General features: G+C 44.1%; 1 protein-coding gene across 1 annotated transcript in view; it reads left to right on the forward strand.

Annotated features, from left to right (window-relative positions):
• Nucleotides 1–5,064: 5,064 nt before the first annotated feature.
• OLFM4 (olfactomedin 4) overlaps nt 5,065–25,875 on the forward strand; it is a 147,355-nt gene continuing 126,544 nt past the window's right edge. Inside the window, exon 1 of the mRNA XM_054529076.2 lies at nt 5,065–5,217. The gene's annotated coding sequence lies outside the window, so the exon portion shown is untranslated. The remainder of the gene's footprint in view (nt 5,218–25,875) is intronic.

Below are 25,875 nucleotides of genomic sequence, written 5' to 3' on the forward strand. Positions count from 1 at the left end.
GCCTCGGCCTCTCAAAGTGCTGAGATTACAGGCGTGAGCCACCGCGCCCGGCCCACCTGATCGTGTTTTAGATATTTATCTTATGAGTTGGCCAGGACCTTGCTGCTATTAATATTTTTCTCTTAAGTACAGTGGTTCTCAAAGTGTGGTTCTGGGACCTGCAGCATCAGCATCATTAGGAATTTGTTAGAATCGCAAATGCTCAGGCCCTACCCCAGATCTACTGAACCAGAAACTTGGAGTGGAGCCCCGAAATTGTGTTTAAGAAGCCCTCCACGTAATTCCCACGCACACTACAGTTTGAGAACCACTGTTCTAAGATGTGAAATCCCTTAGGTGAGTTTCTAGAGAAGAAAGCCCCTGGACCTAGCAGCCTTTGGGAGTCTGCCCAAGTTCCAGCACTTACTCAGTGAATAATTTCACAATTGGGAGCCACGGAGGTGATTCCAAGAAGGGGGTTTGAAGGATCGCAACTTCAGGTAAGGAAAAGCAGGAGCAAATGATCCATCCCCTGAGGATAATTGTTTGGCTTTATGCAAATGTTTTAAGCAATAAAACCAGCCAGTGATGTACAGGAAATATATGCTCCCCATGCTGAGTGGTCTAAATAAGAGTGTTATCAGTGATTGGGCTTCAGAGCCCCTATTACACAAAGCCTTAATGGTATGAAATACACCACACCTGCTAAATGAAACACACACGGGGACATTATGGGAATTTTCAACCGCATTTTATTTTGCATAATACAGTTTTTTTTTCCAGGCCAGAAATGGTATATTAAAAAATCAGCAGGCATAGAGCTTGTTTTAAAATTATTATTACTTTACTCTGGCTTTGCAGGCTTTTATTTCTTTCTCCTGCTGCTATTTCAGAGAAATACGGAATAGTCTATCCAGAAAGAATTTCAGAGATCAGTGATTCTGTCTCTGCATTTCACAGGTGAGGACACTGGTGTTCAAAGATACAAGGTGACTTGCCCTGAGTGGAGGGCCTGGAGCTGGTACCCAGGACTCCTGATTCTCAGACTCTGTAATTTCCATTGAAAATTTTTTCTCCCAAGGAATCTAAGACCCAGTAAGGGATCTGGGGAAGTGGCCTCATGCATTCCCTTGTGCATGACAGAGAGTATCAGAGGAATGGGAGGTGCATTTACATCATTTACATATGTGCCCACAACCTGATATTAGCCACTAGATTATATAGCTACCTTGAATTTGAAAGTCAATTCTGACGTCGTGGTTCAGTCGGAAGCATCATTTGGAAGATGGCTGAGGCTTAGAATTTGTTCTCTAGGAAGTCAAAACCATCTGTCCTGCAAGTACCAATCCCATGCTTGGGACTGTAGGGAGCATGCCTTCTCTCAGGGACAGCATCTGGGGCTACGACCTATGCAGGTGCCCAGTGTCCTTTCTTAGAAAGACTTCGACTTGCTTCAATGCTCTGCTGTCACTCTCTTGGAAGTCTTAAAACAAAAAAACAGGGGCCTGCACTTTGATTTTGCATTAGGCCCCACAAAATATGGAACTATTTTTTTTCCCCACATTTCTCATTCTCCCCCAGGCAGCCTTTGAAACCTTCTCCAAGAAACCTTTTCTGACTCCCCAAGAGTGTGTTATATATTGTAATGTATTAATGTCGCAATGCTAATCATGTTAATCTCCAACATTAATTGCCTTTTTTCTGTAGGCCCACCCTGTGATATAGATACTATTATTGTCATCATACCACTTAGCAGATGAGGAGACAGGAGAGGACATTGAGGCTTAGACAGATTAACTGGCTCAAGGGTACACAGCTAAGAATTGGGATTAGAATCCAGGTTTGTTTGCACAGCACAGAGACTTAACCACTGTGCTATATATACAACCTCGCTGTGTTATCTGTTCAGCGCTTAACATTCTGTGATGTTTTCTCGCTTCCTCTTCTTGACTACAGGGGAGAGACTGTGTCCTTTACTGCAAAGACTGTCCTTTATTCAGTTTCACCCAGCATCGTACCTAGCACAGACAGGGTGTTCAATGAATATTTACTTTAAAAGGGCATTTGGCTAAATTTAATGTGCATTTAGCCATATCAGAACTTCCTGCAAACCAGAGAAGCTTCCAGGTTTGTTTAAATTTCTCCCGCGTATGAAGCTGCACAGTATAGCTGATGGGAGTGTTGTGATACTTTATATTTGACTTCATGAATTATTTATGGAATTAACACCGGAATCATGATTAATTTGTGGAGGGAGAGAAGTTGCTACGTGGCTTGGTGCCCATGTTTTCCTGGCAGGGATAAATTACCTTCCCAGCAGCTGTGGGGTGAAGACTCTGGATTCTGGTTTCCAGGAGAGACAGACATTTGTGCTTCCCTCTTTTTTCTCTTTTCTCCCACCTGAAAAACCCAGGAAGCACAATTTATGCCATAAACCAGTGGCAAATGCTCCATATCTGTCAGCAGTGAGCCAACTCAGCTTCCCCCAACGTTTAGTTAACATGTCTCTTAAGCACATACTGTGCACCACGTTAGGTATGGGAATACAAAACCAAGAAGGCTTGTTTCTGCCCTTAAGGAGCTTTCAGTCTGGCAAGTGGAGACAGGCATGGAAAAAGACAGTGCATGATCAGATGATCACTGACAAGACGTGCATGTCCTCCAGTACTGGGGGGAAATTCCTGGGGGCAAGGGTTCATGCCTATAAGGGCCAAAAGGAATTAGACTACAGACCAGGATTGGAGAAAGGCAGAGGGGTAGCTTTCCACTGGGGTAACTCTTTAAAGGTTGGAGAAGGACCTGTGAATAGTAGAAATGGCTGGCCGAGGGAAGGGGGCTCAGACAGGAGCTGGGAAATGAATGTTAATTGTGCCTGCAGCTCAACCCTGGAGGCTTAGGGTGGTGGATGAAGTCAGTATTGTCCGTGACCAGTGTGGCTCCTGTGTTATCATTAGGGTGGCTCTGCAGGGAGCAAGATCTCTCCCCACTGCAGGTGATCAGCAGCTCTGTGGGACCCCACATCTCCCGTGGCCTCAAGGTGAGAAGGAGGAATGCATTGCCCAGAGCCGGAGAGCAGGGAGGGGCCGAGCTGAGTCGGCTGCGCTCCTGCTCCAGCAGCAAGTTTGCTTTCTGAGACCTACTGTATAATAGCAATCTCTTTCCCATTTTCTTCAAAGCATCATGAGGAAATATAACTGCGGTTGGGTTCAGCAGCCCTCACTTTTGAGCAATAAACTACAAATGATCACAGTTTACTTTGATGCTTTTGGAATTCTCCTACTAGCTGCAGTGGTTTCCTGCCATTTGCTAGCTGGAGAGTAGCCTGTGGACACTCACTCAGCCTTTGGGATGAGCCCTTGCCTCTATGAGCTTGTCTTAACACGTTATTTATTCTGCAGCTCTTCTCCTGGCTTGAGCAGTGCCCTGGGCTCCGGGGCTACTACGACTGACCACACTTAGGGGGCCTAACCCTGCTGCCCCAGCCTTTGAGGGAGAAAAGATTGCTCCCGACTCCCTTTATTTCCATGTAGAAAAGAATCAGAGAGCCCTGCAGGGTGAAGGCAAAGTCGAGGTACTCCAGATAAGTGTTTTCTTCCCTCAGTATTACTTATTTATTAAAGGCAGTGAGGCATAACTAAGAGAAAGGAAAGGAACCGAGGAAATAGAGAATACAATGGCCCTTCAGATTTTAATGGGAGAGATGGCTGGAAGTGATTCCTAAATTATTAAATAAATCGATTTGATTCGTGAAGCTGGCCTCCAAGGTGTATTTGTCAGTTTCATTATGATTGTCTTCAAGGGTAGGAAGAGTCACTCACGGAGAAAGGTTGTTTTTTTTCCACCCCCCCTCTATTTTGAAGGCTGCAATTCATGGCGCCTGTCTAATTAAACACTCACTGCTTTGTGTAACAGGAGCAGTAGTCTTTCAGTTTTATTTTGGCTTCTGTTCTGATCCCATTTGTCTTACAGGCCCATAGACATGCGGCAAGATCGGGTTGGCTGTGGGGCAGACACACTTTGGAGAATCTCGATCCCATTGCAATTATAGGACTGTTTGGTCACTGAGGAGTTCTATGGTAATTTATTCACATGCAAGAGTCCTGTCACTTAGCTATTTGTCTAGTGGAATCCATTGAGTGTTAGGATAATGGGTTGTGCCCTCCCAAATGATGAGAATAACACCTTAATGCACTTTAGGGAAGTAATGGATTTTATTGTGGGGTTTTGGCGGTGGCTGCAGTGGTGTTTGCTCCTTTCTCTCACATTTCCCTCTCTTCCCCTGAACACTTCTACTGCCTGCAGCCCAATGGTAAAAAATGCCTGAACATCTAAATTCTTTTTCTTAATTATCCTCCTGAGGAAAGCAGGCCAAGCACCAGGGTGCAAAAAATTTAAACCATAAATAACAAGCTGAAAGGAAATAAAAGAAATGACACCAGAATAAACTAAGCTATTAACTGAAAGCTTTACATCACAGTCCTCCCTGGGCCTGAAAAAAAAATCTAAAGGAAGGTGGTTAAGTATTTATTTCCCAAAGAATGTAATTATAATCTGCAGCAATTAAAAATGGATGAAGGAAGCATTTCCTCATCATTTCCGGGGGGTACTTCAGACACCACGCAGGAAACATTTTGGAGAATGTAATTCCACTGCTTCCCTGAGGTCAAGTGAAGCTGAAGGACACAGCTGGCTCCTGCCAGGGGCACCACTGCTGTCTGGGTCTAAGGGGTCGGGGCAGGGATGGGAGAAGGGAGGTGAGCAAAATAACGGGTAGTGATCGATTTCCAAGAAAAATGAGGGCTCCTTTCTGGACCCGCTGCATAACTGTTCCTTTCAACTCAGTACACCTGGTGTGACGAACTCCAGTCACACTTGTAAACCTGCCAGGTTTCCAATTAGGGGCTTGAATTTCAATTTCCTGGATGCTCCCTTAATCTTGGGGATGGGGAGAAGTTGTGTGTGTGCTGCAACACAAAGCGCTGAAGGTGAGGGACGGGGGCGGGGCGTGGGAAGTGGGGCTTCTGGCCAGGCTGAGGCGTGAAGAACCGCACTCCCAGCCACTTTGAAGCCTGCGGAGTCCTGGTGATGATCTCTCCTCTGCTTTGCAGAGGGAGCCAGTCCTGCTTTGGCAGCGAGGATTCGCGGAGCCCCAGAGCATGAGTTGCCAGAGGCGCACACCTTCCAGTGATCTTGCAGTTTGTCTCCTGCCAGCCCCCACAATCTAGGGGCCGAACAGGGGTAAGTGGGAAATAGTCAGAAGTTCTGCTTTCTCATCCAGCTTAAAAAGAGTTAAGTGAGAAAAGCAAGGTGCAGGAAAGCGTGTATAAGAAGATCTCAGTTTTGTAAAACAGACCATGACAAGCTGCTCAAACTCCGCCTGTGCATGTGTATATAAAGGGCTGTACTGGATTACACACAGATGAAAATCTGGGACACATGCTGAGTTCTTAAAACTTACGGCCGGGAGCGGTGGCTCACGCCTGTAATTCCAGCACTTTGGGAGGCCGAGGCGGGCCGATCACCTGAGGCCGGGAGTTTGAGACCAGCCTGACCAACGTGGAGAAACCCCGTCTCTACTAAAAATACAAAATTAGCCGGGCGTGGTGGTGCATGCCTGTAATCCCAGCTACTCGGGAGGCTGAGGCAGGAGAATCGCTTGAACACGGGAGGCGGAGGTTGCGGTGAGCCAAGATCAGGTCATTGCACTCCAGCCTGGGCAACAAGAGCAAAACTCCGTCTCAAAAACAAAAACAAAAACAAAACCAAGTTACAGGGGCGGGGGTATGGGAATGAGGTGAGGATGCTGATAGGAGGGGGGTAAGGTAAAATGTCCATACTAACAACATTTATCATAGGATCCCGTTCACCTACAACTGGTATTTCTATGTGTATCACAGTTTACCAGTTTTACCTACTCTGCTCACCTTTTCCCCAAAAGTACCCTATCTAAAAACATCTCCTGCTGCCAGATACCGAGGGCTCATTTTTTTGCAAGCCCTTTCCCTGTATTCAGGGTCAGTGGGTTGCAGCAGCTTTTTATGGTATAAGCCCAGTGTGAACAGAGCCACTTTGCCTCAGGGAAAAACTGTTATTAATTGCTCCTCTGGTCCACCCTCCCCTCTGTCCTGATCAAGGGGACAGCAATGAGAATGAGTTTCTCAAAGAGCCTGACTCCTCTTAAATGGATGTGGTGCCCTTTGGGCAGACAGATTTGTAGGAAGGAGACTTCAGGAGAGCCAGCTGGGAGTGTCTGGGCTGCCAGAGCCCTGGGGTTGGCTGGGCTGTGGGATTTCTCTCATCACCCCATAGGTAGGGGGACAGACTGTGGGAAACATAGCTGGGATCTGAAGATGGAAAGGACAGGGTAGCGGTTTTCAGCTCAACATTAAGGAAAAATTTTCTAACCGCCTGAGTTCACCACTGGCTGAGTCGCCTCTGGGAAGGAGCAGGAGTCTCCTTGTTGGCAGGCTTCAGAGCCTGATGTCAGCTTGGACTACAAGACCTGTGTCTGTGCTGTCCTGTGAGGTAGCCTAGCCACATGTAGCAGCTGAGTAGTTGAAATGTGGCTGGTGCAACTGAGAAAATGAATTTTTAACTGTAATTAAAATTTAAAAACTAAAGCAGTGTAAAATTTTTTTTTCTGTTAAGTGTAATTTATTGTTCTGATAGGACTTTATTTTGCTTTATAAAAATGTGTTTAGTATTTTTTTTAGAAATTGGGGTCTTGCTGTGTTGCCCAGGCTAGTGTTGAACCCCTGGCCTCAAGCGATCCTCTTGCCTCAGCCTCCTGAGTAGCTGGGATTAGAAGTGTGAGCCATCACACCTAGATATTTCACTTTAACCATCAAAAATTTCGTGGCAGAATTGAGATGTGTAAAATACTAGATCTTGAAAAATTAGTATGACAAAAGGATAAAATACTTTATTAATAATTTTTATATTAGTTACATGTTGAAATAATATATTGCAAATATTGGGTTAGATGAAGTACATTGTTAAAATCAATTGCATGCTTTTTAAAAAATGTGGCTAATAGAGAAAGGGAAATTACGTATGTGGCTTATGTTGTATTTCTGTCGGATGGTACCCCTCTAAGTCTCTGCCAACATTAGGAGTTTGTGATTCTGTATAATTGTTCTTGCTCCTGGTGTGGATTCTTGTCTCTTTTTAGATAGAAGGATACTCCATCAACATTTGTGGCTTCCATGATGGTCACCCGAGACAATTTTTATTGGTGACAATGGTAGGAATCATACGACAAGTGTCCAGACTTCAGAGAAATGACTGGAGCAATTGTGTCTGGAGCTCTGGGAACTTCTGGTGAAATTTATTACTGGAGAGTTTAGCTTACATGTGCAAAAGCTGGTATTTAAAATAATAGAAAGTTTCTTTTAAAAACTAGAATATATAACCTGACTTTTATTCACTGCTTTTCTCAAGCACTTAAAGTTGAATAAAAATCTTTCACTATTCTGTATCATTAAAACATATCCTGAGAAAGGCCTAGAAACACAGTGGTAGACTCTAAATTAAGTAATAAGATATGCACTTTTAGTTTCCCTAATTACCTACCATTGAAAGTAGGTTGGAACTAAAATAAACATGCCGCCTTGAAATGAGAATTAATATGTGCCAGTGCTGCTGGGGAAAACCCTATTAAACAATTGAATTTTAGAATATTTTGCTTTGTCAAAAAACCCAAAGGCTTTCCTCCCTTTGGAATTGAATCTTCATTCTGAGTTTTTAAAAATTACTTGTTCCATGTGTTTTACAAAGTGCCTTCACTGAGCTATTATGACATTCTGTTCATTACATATTGAACTCTGTCACATCCTGTGAAGGAAATAACCACCCTCTCAGTTGCTCCTTGAGAAGGCAAGTGTAAACAGTGCCATGGTTCCACGGGGGAAGAGCTGTATTAATTATGGAACATATTGCTGGGAGTTGAGGAGAAGATACCTCTTTGTCATTGCACCGGGGGCAGGTTAGGGGAGATGGGAGAGGGGAAATGGAAGAGCAGAGGGCAGGAGGAAGATGGGGTGGGGTGGGTGGCACAGTAGGATTTAAAGCAGATGTCACTCAGATTCCCAATCCAGGCTCTCAGTCTAGCCCTGCTAGACATGTTAATTCTGGATCATATGTTTTTCCAATTAGAGGTAAATTCTAATCTTGTTGTCTAAGAAATATATTCTCAGTTTAGAGTAGGGTAAATTGAAGACTGATCTCATTATAAATAGAGGCTGCTAGAATCACAGCATAAATTCATTTCCTAGTTCATGATCCCCAAAATAATCAAGAAGAGGTTATGATCTGATGTCACCTCTTCTAGGGGTAAGGATGAATAGACTGGGACAGAAAAAAATCTGAAAGAGTCTTGAGCAAGTCTTTATTTCTATCTCTAGTTGGGAGAAGAGGAGAAGGAGAAATGCAATTGAAGCACAATTCCAGACCTTATTATCAGGGCTGGAACGGGGAAGGTGTGGATGTTAGAGCTGAAGGAAGGAAGACAGTTTAACTATCACCTTTTGCAATGAAAGTTTAAAAAGACAATTTAAGTATCACCTTTTAAAATGAAAATGCTAAACAGTTTAGCCTAGGCTGTTATCAGGACCACAGGTGACATCTCTTTTTAAAGAGATGAAATAAAAACACCAGTGCAGAATACCTGGCCACAAAAATAATAATTTAGCTCAAATTGTGACATTGTTCTGGACAGGCTAATTCCCATAGAAGGAGTCTAACAGCCTCTCCCTGAGTAGCCCTTAAGGCTCTATTACACAATAAACATGAAGGATCCAGTGGTCCCGTGGAGGTCCTGGAACCCATCCTCTTGCTTTAAGCTAGGGTTCTACTAAACAAGTGATGTACAATGTAACCTCAAAAACTGCAAGAGAGAGGGATTTTCTGTTTTAGTTCTGTGCTGATTTAGGGGAAGTAACTGCTGTGTGCCAAGGGCTTTACATGTTCTGCTTTTATTTTGAGACAGAGTCTTGCTTTGGCACCCAGGCTGGAGTGCAATGGCATGATCTCGGCTCACTGCAACTTCTGCCTCCCAGGTTCAAGTGGTTCTTCTCCCTCAGCCTCCTGAGTAGCTGGGATTACAGGCATGTGCCACCATGCCTGGCTACTTTTGTATTTTTAGTAGAGGCGAGATTTCACCGTGTTGGTCAGGCTGGTCCCAAACTCCTGACCTCAGGTGATCCACCCAACCTCCTAAAGTGCTGGGATTACAGGCATGAGCCCGCACCCAGCCATGTTCCACTTTTTAAATCTCTCATGAATACATAAGGTGAGTATTATTATGTCCAGTCTGGAAATGAGGACACTGAGATTAAATAACATGACCAAAGTTAAACAGTCATTGGGCAGAGAAGTTGGGCTCTATTGTCAGGTCTGTATGACTACAAAACCAAACTCTTTCCCACTATAGTATGTTGCTCTTATTAAGTTCTTTTCAATATTTAATTAGTATCTTTCCAGCTATAATTTAAGCATGTTATCTCAGTGCTTGGTCGAAATGGGGCAGTTATTCTCAATTCTCCATTCAAAACCCTTTCATATGTTTGAAGATGGTTACCTCAGACTTCTTAAAATAAAATTTCTTATCTGTGTTGCACAAGAGCTATGGAAGAGTGGCCTTCATGTCCCTGAAATAGCTTTGTTTTATTTAATGGACATTTCATATATAAAAACAAGTCCTGCTTCTAGGAAACCAGCTGTATGCTCTGTTTCATTCCTTCCTTCATCTGATGGACTCAATGGAGTAGAGATTGTGACCCATGCACTAGGCTGGATGCTGGACATTCAAGGAGTAAAATCTGTGCTAAGGGATATATAGGGGAGCACCTGGCTCTGTCTGAGCAGGATGGAGAGCACCTCATGGGGGAGGTGTCAGTAGAACTGGGCATTGAAGGATGAGTAAGAACATCACTCGCAGATGTGGGGATCTTGAGAGGCAGGACAGGTCATATTTGACTATGTGCAAAGTCATGGAAGCTGGTCACACTATTATGGGGAGAAGAGGAAGTATTTTGGTATGACTGGAATATACAGGGTATGCAGAGAAGAAGGACAGATGATTCAGGGCAAGCATCAGATCCCAGAGAGTTTGTATGTAATGTTCAGGAGCTCATACTTTGCTTTTAATTTTGAGAATTTAAGAAATACAAGAAAGTACAAAAAGTAATTTAATAGATACTCATAGCTGGCTGGGCATCGTGGCTTACGCCTATAATCCCAGCACTTTGGGAGGCTGAGGTGGGCGGATCATGAGGTCAGGAGATTGAGACCATCCTGGCTAACACGGTGAAACCCCGTCTCTACTAAAAATACAAAAAAAATTAGCCAGGCATGGTGGCGGGCACCTGTAGTCCCAGCTACTCAGGAGGCTGAAGCAGGAGAATGGCTTGAACCTGGGAGGTGGAGTTTGCAGTGAGCCGAGATTGCACCACTGTACTCCAGCCTGGGCGACAGTGAGACTCTGTCTCAAAATGAACAAACAAACAAACAAAAACAGATACTCATAGCTGTTTTCCTAACACCCAGAATTAAAAACTGTTACAGTTTTATTATTTTTTCTGGCCTTTTTTAAAAAAATGAAACACTACAGATCCACTTAAAGTCCCCTTAACCATCACACCTAGTCTAACCCCTTTCTTTATATCCCTCCTTTAAGGTGATTATTGTTCATTTGGTATTTATCCTTTCAGATCATTTAAAGCACATTTTACAACATATGTAGTATACTATGTAACACATTATTCTGTGTCTTGCTTTTCCCCCCTCAGCTTTGTTTTTGAACTCTATCCATGTTGATAGATCAACCTCATTCATTTTAACTATTGCATAAAATCCCATTTTATAAATACCTCATTTTATTTGTTTCCCAATTGATGGAGATGTTGGTTGGTTCCAGTTTTATGCTATCAAAAATAATGTGGCAAACAGCATCCTGACCCTTATTTCTCTAGAGCAGCAGTATCCAGTTTCTCTTGATGATGAATTAGTTATGTTGGAGAGTGGGGGGATTTATCAAGGAAAAGAATAATGAAACAAGAAGGAAAAACAGATTTCCCCCCCAGGCCTTACCTCTGGAGATGCTCATTCAGAGGGTCTGACAGTTTTAGTAGGGGAGTGTTTTGGTAACAGGTTCTGCATGTGAGTCTTTTCATTACAGATGTTGTGACTTGGGTATAGAGTAGACATATGCCCATGTATTTCCTCTCTCTTGGGAGAGGTATAGGCACTGTCGGATTTTATGTCAAGAAGTGCCACGATGAAGTTTGTGTTCAGAAACATTACTTTGGTGACAATATGAACAATACACTGAGCCCCAACTACATTTGTAAGGTAGTCCTCTTTTAGGGATACCAAGTAGAGTAAGATGTGGTCCCTAAAGTCAGGTAGCCTGCAATCTGCTGAAGGAGTTTACAGAAATGTGGGCAAATGTGATCCAGAGGCTGGAGGTTTCATAGCCATGGATGAACTGTTTCCAAGTGGAGGTTCCTGAAAGCAGCAGGGCCTGGCTCACAGCTTTCAGGCCTGGCTGATCACTTTTGGTACCCATGTTACTGATGTTATTGTCTGCCCACCTAGAGGCTGATTCTTCAAGTTTTCCATACCTGTCTTCTTCCCCTACGTTTCTTTTCTGGTGCTTTGAAAGCTGCTTTACCTATTGTATTAGTTTCCTAAGGCTGCTGTAACAAATTACTCCAAACTTGGTGGGTTAAATCAACAGAAGCTTAGTTTGCCATAGTACCAGAGGCCAGAAATATGAAATCAAGGGTTGGCAGGGCCGTACTCTTTCTGAGGACTCTAGGGGTGAATTCTTTCTTGCCTCTTTCACCTTCTGGCCACCCTGGAGGCTAGAGGACCCATGTGTTCCCTGGTTCAGCCGCATTACTCCAATCTCTGCCTCTGTCTTTACATGGTGTTCTTCTCTATGTCTCTTTCTTTCCTGTCTGTTATTAAGGACACTTGCCATTTGATTTAGGGATGTCCTAATCCAGGATGATCTCATCTCAAGATTCTTAATTACATCTGCAAAGACCCTTATTCCAAATAAGGTCACATTCACAGGTTCTTGGTGAACATTTCTTTTGTGGCCATAATTCAACCCAGTTCACCCACTGAAAAGAAACAGTGGTGAGACTGGTGTTGGGTGGAGTAGTGGGAGAGATGAGGCTCACCTGACTTGATAGTGGGATTTTTTACCTCTTACTGGCCAAGAGATAAGAAGTGGGGGAGTTGAAAACATGGGATCTAAGGTGAGCTGATGTGCTAGTAAACACTTCAGTGGGAATCTCTGTGGCTCTCACCTCAGCTGGAGTTTTGGGGTCCACATTGCTTTTTTTTTTTCTGCTCTCTGTTCCATTTCTCTGCCTGTCTTCCTCTGCTAATCATGGCATATGTAGGTCTTGCCATGGTGCCAGGTCTAGCACTGATTTCACATGACACCCATCCACTGACCGTATACAGTCTCTGTGCTCCTTGGCTCAGTTCTCAGGGAGCCAGTCTCACTGGTCACTGACAAACCAATGGATTGGCCTTCCCCTGGCTTAGGTGTCAACCCTTGATTCAATCAGCTATGGCCAAGGTCACATGATATAAAATGGCTGCCTGGTATACTGCAGTAGGTTGAAGAATGGCCTCCCCTGAAGATGCTCATACCTTAGTCCCCTGAATCTGTGAATATATTACCTTACATGGCAAAAGGGACTTTGCAGATGTGATTAAGTTAAGGATCTTGTATTCATTGCTCAGGGCTGCTGTAACAAAGTACCATGAACTGGGGGGTTTCCAGAGGCTAGAGGTCCTGGGATCAAGGCTTTGGCAGAGTTGATTTCTTCTGAGAGTTGTGAAGGAGACTAGACTGTTCACTGTCTTTCTCTAAGCTGCTTGTGGTTTGCTGGAACTCTTTGGGATTTCTTGGTTTGTTGGTGCATCCTCTCAATCTCTGCCTTCATGTTCACATTGTGTTCATGTATGTAGGTCGTCTATATTCAAATTTCCTCCTTTTATAAGGGCACAAGTAATTATGGATTAGGGGCCCATTCTACTGCAGCACAATGTCATCTTAACTAACTACATCTGCAATGACCTTATTTCCAAATGAGGTCCCATTCTGAGGTACTAGGAGCTGAGATCTCAACATATGAATTTTGATGAACGCAGTTTAACCCATAACAGATCTTGAGATGGGGGAATTATCTTAGATTTTCCAGGTGGACCCAATGTAATCACAAAAGTCCTTGTAAGAGGCCAGGTATGGTGGCTCATGTCTATAATCCCAGCACTTTGGAAGGCTGAGGCAGAGACCAAGAGTTTGAGATCAGCCTGGGAAATGTGGCGAAACCATGTCTCTACAAAACACTTTAAAAACATTAGCTGGGTGTGGTGGCGTTTATCTGTAATCTTAGCTACTTGGTAGGCTGAGGTGGGAGGATTGCTTGAGCTCAAGAGGTTGAGGCTGCAGTGAGCTATAATTGTGCCGCTGCACTCCAGCCTGAGTGACAGAGTGAGACCCTGTCTAAAAAAAAAAAAAAGTTATAATAATAGAGAGGAAGGAGATCGAAGTTAGAGGGTAGAATGTGAACTAGAAGCAGAGTCTGGAGTGATGTGCTTTCAAGAAGGAAGAAAGGATCATGAGCTGAGGAATGCAGCAGCCTCTAGAAGCTGGGGAAAGCAAGGAAACAGATTCTCTCTTAGAGCCTCCAGAAGGAGTGTGGTCCTGCCAACACTTTGATTTTAGAACTTCTGACCTCCAGAATTATAAGATAATAAATTTGTATTATTTTAAGCCACGAAGTTTTGTGGTAATTTTTTTTATAGCAGCAATAGAAAACTAATACATATCTTTCCACCAGAGGCCATAAATGAAGTTACCAGAGAAACAGCTATGTGCTGGGCAGATTGCCCCTAAATTTGACGACTATGGGAAGAAAGTTGGAAGAATTACTTAAAAGGGATCTGATATATATATATAATATTTCCCCATTGCCTGTGAATATAAAAAAATCCATATCTGTGATAGTTTTAGGAAGTTGCCAACTCACCCAAAAGCAATAGAAATAATTCCTTTTTAAAATGTTTAATTCATTCAGTTCTTTTTTTTTTTTTTTTTTTTTAAGATGGAGTCTCCCTCTGTCGCCCAGGCTGGAAAGCAGTGGCGTGATCTCGACTCACTGCAAGCTCCGCCTCCCGGGTTCACATCATTCTCCTGCTTCAGCCTCCTGAGTAGCTGGGACTACAGGCGCCCACCACCACGTGCGGCTAATTGTTTTTTTTTTTTTTTTGTATTTTTAGTAGAGATACGGTTTCACTGTGGTCTCCATCTCCTGACCTCATGATCTGCCCACCTCGGCCTCCCAAAGTGCTGGGATTACAGGCATGAGCCACCACACCCGGCCTCAGTTCTTAATAATATAACAATTCATTTTGATATCAATACCTTTTTTTGAACACTTGTCATTTGAAGCCTAAAGAAATATTATTTTTAACCTACTGTATGAGGGCAGATATTAGGTATTATAATCATAGAACAGGTGTCTTAGAGGCCATCCTGTCCCAACCCTCATTTTACCATAGAAAAAGCTAACAGCAGAATAGATTTTTCCAAGGCCACTCAGAGAGCTAGTGGTAGAACCAGGACTGGAATGATGATGTCCTGACCTCTGTGCCATTGTTCTATCTATACCACATTTGCAAATTACCAGTAATCTTCTGTTTCAACAAATAATCCCATTTCTAAAGATAGTGATGGAGAAATTACTCCATTACCTTCTGAATGGACGTGTAGTAACTCTGATATCATTCTCCACTCAGAAAGGGCTCAGGCAGAGTTGGCCAATGTGCCTGAGGCAGCTCAACATGTATACACACACACAGCTCTCCTGGTAGCCTGTGCTTGCTCCAAGACCAACTACCTATTTTTCACCATGTTCCTGCCTCATGTGGCTAACGGAAGCTCAAAGTTTTTTTTTTTTTTTTAAGTCAGTGGAGGAGCTCTGCTCAGAAAAGATTTGAGGGAAATGAAGCAAGTGACTACAGAGAAACAGACCCCAACCTGCCAAGGAGAGGGGCTATTTTTAACTCAGGAAAGGTGGCATTACTCTTGAGGGAAAAAATCCTTTGAGCCTTTATTACTGCCTCTTAGAAGGACATTCTTTTATGTTGAATGTATTGATACAAATTCAGTGCCCATGTCTAGAACTTTTATTTTCAGAGAGCAAAGGCCATTTTAGTGTTTCTGTTTCTACACCATTAGTCATATAACACTAGCCTCTCAGAAAAAGTAATACCCTGAGTAGTGACAAAGATATTTTATTTGATTTGGCATCTGAAGAACAGGGGTTGAGTCCTGGCTTTGCTACTTAATAGATGTGTGATCATTGGCCAGTCACTTCAGCTCCCCACATCCAGCTCAGTTTCCTAAGTCTAAAATGCCAGTGGTTGGGACCTGCTTATTAGGGTTGTTCATTCATCTATTCATTTTTGTTCATTTGTTTATTCATCTGCTGTCGTAGGCACTATGCTATGTGCTAGAAATGCAGGCCGGGCGCGGTGGCTCATGCCTGTAATCCCAGCACTTTGGGAGGCCGAGGCAGGTGGATCATGAGATCAGGAGTTCAAGACCAGCTGACCAACATGGTGAAACCCCATCTCTACTAAAAATACAAAAATTAGCTGGGCATGGTGATGCGCGCCTGTAATCCCAGCTACTTAGGAGGCATAGGCAGGAGAATCCCTTGAACCTGGGAGGCGGAGGTTGCAATGAGCCAAGATCATGCCACTGTACTCCAGCCTGGGTGACAGAGTGAGACTCCATCTCCAAAAAAAAAAAAAAAAAAAAAAAAAATCAAAGTAAGGCATGGTCCCTGCTCTCATGGAGTGTACTGTATAGTGAAAGAGACTGTCTTAGTCCACTTTGTGCTGCTATAACAAATACCACAGACTGGGTAATTATAATAAATGGAAATTTACTGGCTCATGATTCTGGAGGCTGGGAAGTCCAAGATCAAGGGACTGGCATTGGTGAGGGCCTTCTTAGTGTGTCATCCCATGATAGAAGGGCAAAGAGTGGGTGACAGAGAGCAAGAGATCAAACTTAAACCTCCAGCCCTTTTGCAAGCAGCATCACCCCATTCATGAAGGTGGAGCCCCCATGACCCAAATGCCTGCCATTAGGTCCCACCTCCCAACACTGTTGCATTAGTGATTAAATTTCCAACACACGCTTTTTGGGGGACACACTCAAACCGTGTAGCAGAGACAATGAAAGAATCACATTGAGTATGTCATTCCAAATTGAGTGTACATTCTAAATCTAAGGGTTAAGAGCATAGCTCTGTGGGAGAGTACAGCAAGGGTGTCTGACCAACATGAAAGGGTGGAGAGAGAGTGGAGTGTGAAAACAGTTTAGGGAAGGGTTCCCTGAGGAAAACGAATTTGAACTTGGAGCAGGTAAATATCCCATTAAAGAGTGGGATTAGTGTGTTCCTAACAGGAGAAACAGCATGTGCAAATTTCTTTGGTGGGAAGGTGTGCAGTGTGTTTTGGTCAAGAGGCTGAAAAACGTGCCGGCATGACTGGAGCTGAGAGAGTAAGGGAAGAGTAGTATGAGGGGAAGCTGGAAAAGCAAGCAAGGGCCAAACCAGGTGTGGGTTTTCAGGCCACAGAAACGATGTTGATGTTTATCCTGATAGCAATGGGAAGCGACAAAAGATTTTTAAACTCTGTGTGTGTGTGTGTGTGTGTGTGTGTTGTGTGTCTGATGTCTACAAATGAGGACTGGTTGAAAAGGAGACAGGGTACATGTTGAGAGGCCATTGCAATCCATTGCAATAGTCAAGGCAAAAGATAACAATATGTTCAACTTGGTTGGTGGCAGTGGAGAAGGTGAGGACTGGATGCTTTTGAGATCTCTTACATATCTATTTAGGAGATAAAATTGACTGAACTTAGAGGTCAACTAGATGCAGGGGAAGATGGAAGGGACAGCTTCCTTGGTTTCTGATTAGGGGACAGGATGAATGATGGCAGCATTGTCTGAGACGGAGAACCATGTAGGAGAACCCATTTTTGCAGTGGGGAAAAAAGATTGTAAGTTCAGTCTTAGATATGTTGGACTTTTGAGACATCCAGGAACTTTAGAGACATCCAAGAGGCAGTGTTAAGTAGGCAGGTAGAAATGAGGGTCTGAATCTTAGAAGTGTGGTCTGACCTGGAGATATGAATTGGAGAGTCAGACGATGGTTATTGAACTCATGGATGTGGATTGAGAAGAAATGACCGGAGAGTTAGGAAGAAAGTCAGGAGAGTATGTTTCACAGAAGCCAAGGAACCAGTGTTTCAAAAAAGAGGACATGTTTAACACCATCAAATGCTGCTGACGGGACAGATAGACTAGGTCTGTTTGATGTAATGGTGGTGATAGCTAATATTACTGGCAACTATTCTAACACATCTTTTGTGAATGTAACTCATTATCCTCATTTTCCAGATAAGGAAACTGAGGCACAGACAGCATATGTAACTTGCCCAAAGTCACACAGTAAATAATTTGAATTGAGGGAATATGGCTCCAGATCCCATATCCTTAATCGCCACTGTCTGCTGCTCCCTTCTAGTTATGTACAGGTCATTGCTAACTTTGTTGAGAGATTTTTAGGCTGCATAAATTGGGAAGATGCTAGATTTAAAATTCCCCACAGGGCTTCTTGCTGCAGCCTCACTTTTCATGAGTTTGAAGCCCTTCCAGTCTGCTAGATCATATAAAATGGCTTTGACATCTTCCACTATGTGGGAGAGTATTTGGTTGCTTCCTGAGCCCTGGTAAGACACAGGGGACTTTGTAAGGCAGATTTTGGTACTCCATAGATATGGCGATTCTATGTTTTAACTTGCCCCGTGACTGTTTGAGTTTATCGTTTTCCTGGCATTATTATGAGTAGCTCCCCCTTTCATTCTTAAGAGTGTCTCAGTTTGAATGGTAAATTATACGGTCTCCCGTGATGGTCAGTTTTATGTATCAACTTGGCTATAGTGTAGTGCCCAGTTATTCAGTCAGAGATTGACCTGGGTGTTGCTGTGTAGGAATTTTGTAGGGGTGATTAAAGTCTATAATCAGTTTACTTTAAGTAAAGAAGATTATCCTAGATAATCTAGATGGGACTGATTCAATCAGATGAAAAGCTTTAAGAGCAGAATCCAGGTTTCCCTGAAGAAGAATTTCAGTCTGTGGACAGCAGCATCAGCTCCTGCCCAAGATTTCTAGCTTGACTTTCCTGACAGCCTGCCCTGTGGTTTTTGAACTTTCCTAGCCAGTCCCTACAGTTGCATATGCCAGTTCCTTGAAATCAGTGTCTTAACATGTATCCCCTGGTTTTGCTTCTCTGGTAGAATCCTGACTGACATATCTTCCTACCCATGGAGCCACCCCTGCCTGTGCCACAGTGGCCCAGGGAATTGGGGTGAGCTGGGGTTGCTTTCTTCCAGGGCTCTGGACTGGAGGCAACGGGAATTTGGAAGTTGTGGGGGATTTTTGGTTGTTACAGTGATGGAGGACACTATTGAGACTTAGTGCCCAGGTTCTAGGACGCTAAATGCTCTGATCTGCATAGCAGCCCTACAGAACAGAGAATTGTCTTGCCTAAAATGCCCATAACACTCCATTTAGAAATATGGGGGCTTTTGTAAAATGGGAATGGTAAAAAGAGAGGGACAAGCGAATTGAGGACTCTGGCAGAGGGTTGCTGACATGAAGGGCGAGAGACCCAGGGTAGGTTAGGAGGGAAGTGAAGAAAGGAAAGCACTCATAGGGGATGAATGAACTGGAGGTCCTAATGAGGTTGACAAATAAACAAGAAAGAAAATAAAATAAATACAGGGGAAAAAATCATAGTAGAGAAAAAAACAAAATGACACACACACACACACACACACCCCTAAACTGTAACTTCTCTATGAGTATAATGACATAAAAACAAAAAAGTTAAAACAGTTTGATTTGCTAGGTATGGCAGGATTGTGGGTGAATTGCAGCGAGCCCAGAAACAAGAAAGGTGCTTGGAGAGGAGGCTGTTATCTTGGAGTAGGATGCTGGAATGAGTGATTTTGGAGGTAAAGTGGTTTCCATTGGTGACAAAGTCCATGTGTGACCCTGGAGGTGGGGGGTAGAGGTGAGTATAAGAGTCCACAGGGACTTAGGTCAAGAGCCTGACAGATCCACACAACCTCCACCTCCCAAGTTCAAGTGGTTCTCCTGCCTCAGCCTCCCAAATAACTGGGACTACAGGCATGCACCACCACACCCAGCTAATTTTTTGTATTTTCAGTAGAGATGGGGTTTCACCATGTTGGCCAGGGTGGTCTTGATCTCTCGACCTCGGATCCGCCCACCTGGGCCTCCCAAAGGGCTGGGATTACAGATGTGAGCCACCACGCCCGGCCCACACTGCTGTTTTGATGGAGTGGAAGCAAGTCCAAAGTTGTGAGGAGTAAATAAATGATGGATTCAGAAATTCTCTGTGAACCCTCAATGGAGTTATTGTGCAGAGCTTCTATAGAAAGGGACCTGTCTCTTTGTGCTACGTGGTTATCCAGGGCTCCTGCTTGTCTAGGGGAAGCCAAAGCAGATTCTTGTCACCTTCATTCTCAGTGTTGGGGAAGTATGCCGCTGGAGCGTGGCCTTCACCTTTTCTATGGCCCCTCTCGGCATCCGAAGCACAGCAAGGTATCACATGATGTGACTGTCACTAGTAAGCTCATGTGACATGACACAGGGAGGACTTATCCAAAACAATAAAGGGAACTGAGAGTCAGAAAGCAGAAGTGGCCACATCTTAGATTTTGTATGCATTAATGGGTAAGCTGAGATTACAGCCACTCAGCATTTGTTCCTAAGTACGAAGCCAGAGAGGGCTCTGGGGCAGAAATGCTCAGTGCTCACCCACAACTAGAGTGACCCTGCTGTGATTTCTGCCTTCACAACCATGTAGATTTAGTGCCTTCCCCAAAACTTGTTTCTCGTTGAAAGAAGGAGGGTCCAAATGCCCACAGTCACAGGATGATAGATTCAGTACAAAGTTATGGAGACAGTATAGGCAGGCATGGCCATGGTCAACCATTGGCCAAAATTCAAGGCTGTAGAACACATAGAGCCTCTATTGAGGAAGGAGCTTGTTCAGACTTTGCTATTAGAAGACTCTTTTTACTTAGAAGACAAAGCAACATATTCTTTGTACTCCTTTCTGCATTTCTTCTCCAGCTAAGCACTGGTGGCTCTTACTGTGAGCTTCGTGGGTTTCACTAGAGCACTGTGGGCAACTCAGACTGCTGGTCTCTCACAGGACTCCTCTGAGTGATAATTAGATGGTATACTTTATGAGCTCATGGTAGACAGTCTAAACGTAATTGTAATAAAGTTTTCTTCATAGCAGCTTAACATACTAAGGATAGGAACATCACTTCTCAGCTAAGGAGCTAAGTGCAGAGAAGGCCAGTGACTAAAATGAGTTCAACCAGTCAGTGGCTTGGACTGGCTCTGAAGTTGCAGTTGTTGTCTAATGACAATGGTATTGAGTGTTTACTACAAGTGAGGTGCTTTGCGTGGTTTATTTTGTTATTATTTTTTATAGAGATAGAGTCTCATTCTGTCATCCAGACTGGAGTGCAGTGGCATGATCATAGCTCACTGTAACCTTGAACTCCTGGACTCAAGTGACCCTCCCACCTCAGCCTTTCGAGTAGCTGGGACTATAGGCCTGTGCCATCGTGCCTGGCTAATTAAAAAAAAAATTTTTTTTGGTAGAGATAGAGTCTCATTATGTTGCCCTGGCTGGTCTCAAATTCCTGGCTTCAAGTGATCCTCCCACCTCAGCCTCCCAAATGCTGGGATTATAGGTGTGAGCCACCACACTCAGCCAGCATGGTTTATTTTTACTGTTTCTTACAACTGTCCTATCATCGTCATCATCATCATCATCATCATCATCATCATCATCATCATCATCATCAACTCTGCATATTGTGGGACAAGAAACTGAAAAAAATTTAAATTAATTTTCTTGGAGTTGGATAACTGGCAGATGGTGGGATTTAAACTCAAACTATCTGGCTCCAGAACGGGCATGCTGAACTCTTGCCTTGTGCTGCTCTGCTCTGTCCTGTGTGCTTGTACTAATTCACTGCCAATCCGTAGCAATTCCCCTCTGCTAGGTGCTGTGTTGGGATGAGAGTTCTGAGCATCTGCAAGGTACCAGAGAAAGTGATAGAAATTGGTGGGCACGAATATGGGAATAATGCCAGATTGCTGCAGAGTAGCCACACCCTGTAACTGCATGTGAGCATCTTTTATGTGAATGTCAAGGTTGCGTTGTGGGGTGTTCTGACATGGCTACCCTGCTGGGGCCTGTGAGATTAAGATAGCCCCCTCTGGATAGGCTGGTCCTGTCTGGAGGGAGAGATTATTCCTGGCATCTATCATTTTGGAAAGAGATAGATTCTTAGGAATCAAACCATGGGGATGGAGAGAACTCCACCCTGTCTTTTTGCTAGTACTCTACAGACTCTGAGGAATGACAGTGTCTGGGATTATACCCTGCATGGGGGATGTTGAGGGTAGTGGCTTTCATGCTGAGGTGAGGGAGAGAAGGGAGGAGGAGGTGAGTGCTATGGTGCTTGACAACTGAAGATAAATAAGCAATATTTTACTAGAGGGATGACCTAGATTTTATATATGCTTTGTGCTTTTCCATTTTGTTACCCCCAGCCATTAGTAAAGACTTTTTGATTATTTCATCTCAGAGCTAGCTGTGCTACCATGTATATGGGGAAGAGGTAGCTTGTGAACACTTGGGTTTGACATAAAGAGGGAACTGCAGTGCCCCCTTGAAACAAACATGGGACTTGTTTGGAAAGCCCAGGAGGAAGGTGCAGTTCCCTACATAGAGTCCCAATGTCCCAATAAGTGCTCCCTCCAGAAGAGGCACCTCAAGGGTTACATCTGGAGGTTTGGAATTTTGTCTGAGGGTGGTGGCATTTCCTTCTTCCTCCAGGCTAACCCCTGCCCCTTTTGCCGCCTGACAGCTCTTTTGGAGGAGTGAGCTGCCCTGGAGCTATAAGGGCAGAATTCTTTCATGATCCACAAAATCCCATAGATGCCCACCAAACACACAGCTCTCCATCACTGTTGCCATCAGCGAGAGTTATTGCAGAGAGAGATTTAAAAAATGTAATTACTTTCCTATACAACTTCCTAACAACATGAAAAGATTGAAGTTGAAAAAAATTCACCCACAATCCTGCCACCCCCAACAAGTCAAATTGTTTTAATTTTTTTGTTTTTATGTTATTATACTCATAGAGAAGGTATAGGTTAGGGTTTTCGTGTGTGTGTGTGTGGTGTTTTTGTTTTTTTCTCTACTATGACTTTTTTCCCCTGTATTTATTTTCTATACTAGAAAACATCTCTATTTTTTATTTGATTTTTTTCCTAATATGTTCCAGATTTTCTGGAATAATCCACCCTCATTTATTTCTGATCTTCAAATCATTAAATGTATAACAAAATGTGAGTTAGTTTTATACACCTCTGTAAGGTGATAGAAATAAATTCATTCATTAGGAAGAAATTTTTTGTCACACTTTTAATTATTTATTATTGATTTTTTCCATATTTCTGCAAAGTGTTTATAATTATAGTGCACAGATTCTTAACTGGCGGGTGATTTTGCCCTGCAGGGGACATCTGGCCATGTCTAGAGACATTTTTGGTCGTTACCACTAGGACACAAAACCCCTACCACCTAGCAGGTAGAGTCCAGGGATGCTGCTAAACAATCCACAATGCACAACACAGGGCTCACCATGAAGAATTATCTGGCTGTAAATGTCACTGATGGTGAGGCTGAGAACTCCTGTTGCAATGTGAAACAGTGACTTCATAGTCTTAAGAGCAGATGCCTGCTTTACTTCAGCCTCCCCTTTTCTCCTTGCTGGACGTTAGTTGTCTCCCCGTTTTTCAGTGTTGTAATGAGCGTGTTCATATGTCGAGGTCTGTCTTGCTTTGAGATTGCAGTGGATTATTGCAAAGGGGATTGCCAGCCACCACCTGGCTCCTCTGAGGGTGGAACTCAGACCAGGTGCTCTGGCTTTCCTACAAACAGTTCAGGCTGATTGTAATTCCAGTTACTGAAATCTAGAGGAGCAAATTCCCAGGCAGCAGGAATACAGTGGTGCAGGCATGAAACTGGGAGGAGAGGCAAAAGCTGGAAGGCAAACCTTTGGGAGCAGTGGGATTCAGAGATTAGGAAAGTGAAATGGATTCACACTGATTCTAAAAGCATTTGCTTAGGGAAGTCAGTCTGGGCCTACCAGTGCCTGGCCGCACCCAGCTAACATTGCAGCCCTCTCCACACTTCCTCTCCATCTTCTCTGCTTCATTTTTCTCTTCAACAGTCATTACTGTCCTGCATGCTGTCTATTTCGCTTATTTATCTTAGTTGTCTTATGCCTGCTTTGTGTACTGCAGTTTTCCAGCACCCAGGCAGCACCTGGCTCATCATAGGAACTCAGTGCCTGTTGAGTGAATGAATGGATAATTCACAGACACATGGGAGAGTTTTGCTTTTAGAAGAGCCTCACCACACTCATCACTCCCGGACCTGGTTTCTCTCTTCACTCTCAGAGGAAGAAGGATCGAGAGAGAGGAGCAGAGAGCCCAGATGAAAGCACTTCACCCTCTGTGGGGAGCAAGGAAAGTGAGGCCATCAGAGGGAGGTATGGATGGGAACAGCTGCAGGCTGGCAGCTGTGTTTCCTCATTCCTGAGGCCTTCATTCCTCTATCCTGGGAGCTGTGCCCAGTGTCATAGGGGCTGCCCTGAGGCTTCCTTTTCAGGTCCTCCTGGATGCCATGAGGCTTTCCTTGTAGCCCTGTCCAAAGATGGCAGCCCCATTAGCCAGTTTTCTTGTGCCAGCCTTGGGGATCCTCCCTTGGACTCATTATGGGCAAGATTCCAGTGACCCTCAAACCAGACATCTCTGGCCTCTGTGTGAGAGAGGCTCCTCTTAAATGTTCACAATCACGCTTGATCTGATGTTTCTGGAATTGTACACGTTCTTGTCTCATTAAGAAAAAAAAAGACCTCCAACCACCTCTGAGCACATACAGCCACATCTTTATGAAAACATCACCACCACCAGGTCAACAGGGGTGGTGGGGGCGGGATGGGGAGAGGCCATCTGGAACCAGTCAGGTAAATGGTGACAACCCTGCCTCGGGCCTCTGCAGCCTTGCGGTTGGCAGCTTTGGAGGTCGGCATTATGTTTCACGTCACTCAAGGCAGGTGAGCCGAAGCCACGTCTCTCTGGCTGCCTCTGCAGCTGCTGCTCCAATCAGGTGGTCCTGCCCGCCTCGGCTTGGCGGCTCAGGGTCTTGAAAAGCGGGTGACAGGGGCAATCATCTGCACTTGGCAAAGCAAACCCGAACACACTCTGAAAGGCACAGCTGGGCCGGGCTCAGCAGCTTGATTCATTAGGCAGTAATCTCAAGGCTGTCAGCCTAGGCCACAAGGGCACACCCAGGCAGGGGAGCCGTGTTTTCAACAATTCAATCCATTTCCACAAATATTATTGAGCTAGTGTTATGCACGAGGCCTAGCGAGTGGCAGCAGAGGAAACAAAGATGAGAAAGGGACAGTTTCTGCTTCAAGGACCTTAAATTCTAGCTTCTCTGAGAACCACAAGAGAGAGAAGACCAAGGGTGGCTAGGGTTCAGAGTTAGACGAGAGAACAGACAGTTGAAAACTCAGGACAAACATCACGGAGGAGGAGTCCTGCATAGAATTTCTTCTTCCTTTCTTCTTCCCTCCTTTCCTCCATCCTTCCCTGTGGTAGACAGAATAATGCACCCCCATGACCCGCCATGCCAAGATGTTCATGTCATAATCCCCAGAAGTTAAATATATTACCCTATATGGCAAAGAATCTTTGCAGATGTTATTAAGTGAAGGATCCTGAAATGGACAGAATTATGCTGTATTATCCAGGTGAGCCCTAAATGTAATCACAAGTGTCCTTGTCAGAGGGAAGCTGGGTGCGGTGGCTCACACCTGTAATCCCAGCAGTTTGGGAGGCCAAGGTGGGTGGATCACTTGAGGCCAGAAGTTCGAGACCACCCTGGGCAACATGGCAAAACTCTGTCTCTACCAAATATACAAAAATTATCCGGGCCTCTAGTCCCAGCTACTTGGGGACTGAGGCAGGAGAATCGCTTGAGCCGGGGAGGTAAAGGCTACAGTGAGCCATGATCATGCCACTGCACTTCAGTCTGGGTGACAGAACAAGACCCTGTCTCAAAAATAAATAAATAAATAAATAAATAAATAAATAAATAAATAAACGAGAGAGAGAAGCTGGAGGGGTCAGAGTTAGAGAGAGGTTTAGAGGTTTGAAGGTGCTGCACTGCTGGCTTTGAAGATGGAGGATGGGGCCGTGAGCCAGGGATTAGAAGCAGACTTTAGAAGCTGGAAAAGGTAAGAAAATGGATTATTCCCTTGGAGCCTCCAGAAGGAATTGGAGGAATTCCCCTCCTGCTGACTCATTTCTGACCTGTGATTTCTAGAACCATAAGGTGATACATTTATATTTCTAAGCTGCCAAGTTTGTGGTAATTTGCTATAGCAGCAATGGGAAACAAATGTACTTACTTCCCCCTTTCTGTCCTTTTTCCCTCCTTCCATTCATCTCCCCTTTCCTTCCTTCCTCCTTTTCTTCCTCCTTCCCTCTCCTTTTATCCTCTCTTCCCTCCCTTTTCCTCTCCTCTCCTGTCCTCTTCTTCGAATCTATGTATGCAAACAATATAGGTGGGCTTGTTTTTACTAAAACAATATAATATT

Source organism: Pongo abelii, chromosome 14, assembly GCF_028885655.2.
Source record: "Pongo abelii isolate AG06213 chromosome 14, NHGRI_mPonAbe1-v2.0_pri, whole genome shotgun sequence".
Lineage (NCBI taxonomy): Eukaryota > Metazoa > Chordata > Mammalia > Primates > Hominidae > Pongo > Pongo abelii.